This window comes from Psammomys obesus, unplaced genomic scaffold (assembly GCF_907164565.1).
Source record: "Psammomys obesus unplaced genomic scaffold, mPsaObe1.curated_primary_1811, whole genome shotgun sequence".
NCBI lineage: Eukaryota > Metazoa > Chordata > Mammalia > Rodentia > Muridae > Psammomys > Psammomys obesus.
In genome coordinates this window covers 9,579,598-9,585,236 of record NW_026596100.1, presented here as the reverse complement: position 1 = coordinate 9,585,236, position 5,639 = coordinate 9,579,598, and the positions used below count along the sequence as shown (strand labels likewise).

The following is a 5,639-nucleotide window of genomic DNA, read 5'->3' as shown; positions in this document are numbered from 1 at the left end:
TTAAGCTGTGCTATGGGAAATAAATCATATCTGATATCGATAAAATAGCAAGTAAAATTTAGATATTTAACTCTTTCTCTGGTCAGAGTATATTAGAATAAAAAATATTCAAGTTATGTGTTAATATTTTATTTGAGGAAATGTATTTTATAAAATTTTTTGTTCTTCAATAAGAATTTTCTCAGAAAATAATTTTCAATATCAAACAATAACACATCTTTTTACTTGACAATTGTTCTAATAATATTTAATGATCATAGAATGAATATCAATGCTAGTTCAAAAATCTAAATATTTATTTACTGATTTAGTTTTAACATATTGTAAATACAGTTTGTAGCAAGGAAAACATAGATGTTTTATATGTAACTCAAAAGCACTGCAATCAACAATTGTAGTGACTGTTTGCTTGTTTTTCCTGTTGCTGCATTGTTGTGCTGGTTTTATGGTTCTATGTAGCCGTATATGTAGAACAGTCTGTCTTAGAACTCAGAGGCAGCCTGCCTCTATGTCCCTAAATTCTGAGATTAAAGGTATGCACCACAGCTCCCAGCTTGTAGTGACTTTTAATATGATGTATTTTGTAGGCTTATTTGGACTCATAGTCATTAATGTGGAGGCCATGGTTTGAAACAGTACTGTTCGGCAGAACACGTGACAATTGAGCTAGTGTACAGCATGATGTTTAGGAATCATTCACCCAGTCAAGGATGAGAGTATGGCCTCATCCCGTTTATCCAACTCTTTCAGGTTCACATAAGTGACAACCAAGACACAATACTTCATTATTTGTAGAGGTTGTGATTTGTAGCAATAAATTTTTAATCACTTGGTAAAAAAGTTTATACTCAAGTAAATCAGTTCTCAACTAGTAACAACCAATATAACCAAATCTGCAAAACACCTACACATGTACATGCTTTGTGCAAACAACTTATAACAATAAATCAAAGAGAATGTAAAAGCCAACAAACAGAACCACCTTTTGCTGCATTAAAAGAACATGAAAACACCAGTTTGTTGGATGTTCTGTGTTCTGCATGTAATTGGAACAAACTGCTTGAGAGAAAAAAAAATAGTTGCTGTACTGAAAGTCATTTTATTTCCTTTTAGTTCTGCTTCAAAGATACACAGTGATGAAAGGTGCTCTAAAAGCAAGGTGGTTAATTACTGGGGTTGTTCTGCCCTGTGCTCACATTTAAACTGCAATTACTCTAAAAGCAAGATGGGTTTTTACTTCAGCTGCCCAGTTTTAAAGCTAGATAACGAGAAGCTTTTATGAGTATTAAATGGCTTGTGACTTTCCTGTTTTTGCTAATTGTTTTGTTTATTTGAGAAAGGAAGGTAAGATTTATAACGTTGAAAATCTAAACATGCCAGCCAAACTGACAGACTGCTTTTAAACCATTTTGTAGACTAAAAGAAGTGTTCACATGTCTTTTCATTGTGTATCTCTGGCTTCAATGCCACTCTAAGCTAAAAAACAATGTTTTTGCAAATAAGAATATATGGTTGTAGAGAATCAGTTGACATTTCTATGACAGGTGGCATGGTGCTCGTCGGCGCATTAGGGATGCAGGGGAACTTTCCCTAAACTGACTTGGCGTCATAGTGAGACATTTTTAAAAGAACTTTAAGGATTGTAGAAATTTCCTTTATGATTTACAACCTGAATATCTAACAAAAAGCCATATTATCAAAAAGTCATGGTTCTTTCCTTCTCTCTTGTCTCTGTATGAAAACTCAGCACTGACTCACAGAAAAGATAGCTGAACATCATTTCAGGGTCTTATTTATCTTACACTCCCTGGGTCTGAAATACTGCTTTGCTATTAACTGTAACCTCACATTGACTTTTTCTAGATATGTTTACTAAAGCATCAGGATAAACACCTGTTTTTTGTTATACTCAGAAACATGTCAGTACAGTAAACTGATACAGTATTTTTTTTTAATGGAATGAGCATCAGTTCTCTTAGCTGTTTATTTTGTAACCTTTATGAACAATTAAAATGTGTCCATGGTCTGAAACTCTAACACTTTTTCTGTGGGCACAGCTATTGGTAATCAGCCACCAACAGAGCTTGGCCACTTTTTGTCAGTTATTCTTAACATTTACTTTTATTCCCCATCTCCATGTTACACTGGAAAGTTAGGCAGAAATACATTAATGGCTTTAGTGCTGAAATCTGAATGCTTAGACTTTCCTTAAAAAACAACCAGAAAAAAAATGGATTTAAAATATTTCTAAATCCTGAATCGAAGTCTACCTCAAAAATGGCAGACATTTAAAAAATACTGTAATAAAAGCTCTGGCTTTTGGGTCATATATACACACTGCAGAGATGTGTTTAGCATGATGAAATGCACCTCTAAATCTATCTCCAGAAAACAACCAAAAGTTAATTAAATCTCAAGCTTGTGACTGGATAATAAGCAGTCAGTATTCTATCAACTTATCAGAACTCTATTGATCAATGTCAAAACTCCTGATACAGTATTTAAATGATACAGTATTTAAATCACAAAAATTAGTACGTGAAGAGATTGAGAACTTGATTGACTGCATTTGATTGTCCGGTATTTTAACAGTAAGGCTAATGCAAGTTAAACTTGTATTTCCTATTGTTGACGTGTGCATTGTACATTGCACACACGTCTTTTAGTGAGCCACTGTTTGTTTGTTTTTTGTTTGTTTGTTTGTTTTAGTGATCTAGTATGTTGAAAATATCATTATGGTGCTACTCATTTCCCTGGGAACTCAGTAAATGTCTAATATATTCCTTTATAGTTTCATTTCTGTAAAGCTCACTATATAACCATGCCACTAGAAGCGCTGCTGGTGCGGCTGCTGTGTCGCATGTGCGTGAGTAGGTGGCAGAGAGGAGAGAGGTTATGTCCAAGCTCCATGTTCTGACCTATGAACATTTGCATGATTAAAAATAACCTAACAATTCCTGAAAACAAGCGATACTGAGACTACCACCAGTCAGCACTGAAGTCTCACACAGGGAGCTCTGCCTGAGATGTCCAGGAGTACAGGGTCCTGCAGGCCCTGGTGGCTCCCAGGACCAGAGAAAGCCTGAGACAAAAAGCACCGCCCATGGAACTGAAGGTCCTCGGCGGGAGTAAGCCCAAACTTCACATGGGGCCACTAGGGAAGGACTGACAAGCAACAAGCCCAAGATGACGACCAAACTGGTGCCTTGGGATCTGGACAGGGAGCTAGCCTGAGGCAACCAGTCCTGCAATGCACAGGCCTGAGCAGGCGATGGGGGACAGACCATCCGTGAAATGACCCCTGCCCAAGCCCCATAAAGGAAGGAGCAGGGTGTAGCACGCCTGAGACAACCCCAGACAATGAGACAATAAGAGGAGCAAGTACGTGGTGGAGAAAAGGAAGAAAAAAAGAGAAACAGAAGGATTTGCCCACAATGGAGAGAGGCAGAACTGGAAACTCTGAGGAACAGTCTGATGTGAGTAGCCATGATGCCACCCGGGACCATGGCAGGGTCCTTGACCGTGCTGCCAAGGATGACCTGTAGCAGCAGGGGCTGATACCGCGAACACCCGGGCAGATGTCCCGGATCTGGGCTGCCACCCAAGGACATACTGATTTTTGAGGCAGTGGAAAACTGGCTCCACCCCTCACCTGGGCATTGTGGGAGAGCTGGTTGTGGGGTCATGAGAGCAGGAGAGCTGACTCTGGCCGTAGCCAGCAGCAGTATATTTGGGAGAGAGGGCTGGGGGACACGTTGCTGGTGTTGCCAGTGAGCTGGACCCGAAGCATAGGAGTGTGCATGACCTGGCCCTATCACTTGTCTCCCAAGTGGAGACATGGACAAGAGAGAGATACTCTCCTCCTGCCTTGCTCCTCACCACCTCTGGCAGGCAAGAAACCTGGCCCTGGGGTCCCGAGCGCAGGAGAGCTGTCTCTACAACCTCAACAGCTGCAGCACTTGGGAGAGCAGGTCCTGTATCTCACCTGGGCAGCAGCGTGGAGCTGACTTTGATGGCTGAGGCGTGGGCAGAGAAGTGTGGGCAAAGCAGTACACTGTGGGACACACTGTGGCACACTATAGATTCCACAGAGATCTTTTTTTCACTGTTCGGAAGGAGGTTACAAGGAGTGTGGGTATGAGGCGAAGGGGAGATGAGTGTGATTGGGGTTACATGACGTGAAATTCACAAAGAACCAATACAAAGTATAAAAAAACCTCATAACATAAATGAAAATATCACTAAACATGGTTGGGAGAATATACTTGTTCATATTTCACAATTATAATTTGATTAAAAATTAGGGAGAGTTTTCACTCAGAAAATGACATTTTATATTCTTCAGTTTAATATTATAATTTATTTCTATTATAAACTGTTACATAAACTATATTATAAACTATTATATACTATAAACTATTATATATGTATGACATACATAAATATCAAACAACGTAAATATATGAGTATCTATCACAAGTAAAATAAGAACAATAATTCTCAAAAGTGAATGGTTATTTTAAAATATTTTTCCAAAATGCTTTTTTTAAGGCTGACTAATATTACACCAGTACATATACGCAATTAAGACTTGCATTTCATTAAACTAATAATCAATTCATTAATTACTATCAGAATGAAGAAAATATATGATTTATTCCCCAGTAAAATGTTATATATGTGTGTGTGCATGTTCGTGTATGTGTAATCACTATATTCGCAAAACAGAAAATATCAAGGAATACTGACTATATGTAAGAACATATGTATATTTTATAATTTCTGAATATAATATTGGCCACAGGGCGTGTCTCACTAAATTCATAGGATAAAAAGTTACCAAATATTTTTTCTAATTACAAGTTCACTATTAATTTGCAAACAAATTTATATGTTTGACTAATTTTCAAAAGCCTGAAATTTTATGAAAGTAGTAAATTATAAATTTTTACTGAAGAGTAAAAAAGAAAGGTTATAAATAACCTACATAATCCAAAGCTACAGACATGGTAATATGTAAACTAAGGGAAAAATAAATAGTGAGGGATAAAAATAGAAATCAGTAAATGAAAATTAGTTACATATGTTCTACAAAGTTTGAAATAAATAACAAGTACTGCTAACAGGAATGAGGAAACATTGAAATATCTGTTAATCGGTGCTACTGTTATCAATAGAATGAGAAATTTAAAAAATCCCTAATAAGGCGAGAAGGGCCAATCACTGCCATGAATTCAGTTGCCTGTTCTTTGATCACCTCTCCTTGGTAAGGTGGCTTAACTAGGCCACAGAGAAAAAGGATCTAGACAGTCCTGAGGAGACCTGATAGGCTACGGTCAAATAGAAGGGAAGAAGGACCTCCTCTATCAGTGGACTAAGGGAGGAACATGGTGGGGGGGGGGGAAAGGAGGGACAGAAGGGCCAAGACTAGACAAAGGAGGGGGTTTCAGCAGGACTACAAAGGGAATAAATTGTAATAAATAATAATAATAATAAATTTAAAAATAATTTTTAAATCTATTTATTTATATATTTATTTATTTACTTATGTGTTTTGTTATTTGCCTTCATGTATGCCTGTGTGAAGGTGTTGGGAATCCTCGAACAGAAGCTACAGACAGTTTTGTGGGTGCTAGAAA

General features: G+C 37.5%; 1 non-coding gene across 1 annotated transcript; it reads left to right on the top strand.

Moving 5' to 3' along the window:
* Positions 1-2,820: 2,820 nt before the first annotated feature.
* Positions 2,821-2,955, top strand: LOC129692165 (small nucleolar RNA SNORA17). The gene has a single exon (XR_008722643.1). It is a non-coding gene; the product is annotated as a small nucleolar RNA SNORA17 (small nucleolar RNA).
* Positions 2,956-5,639: the final 2,684 nt, after the last annotated feature.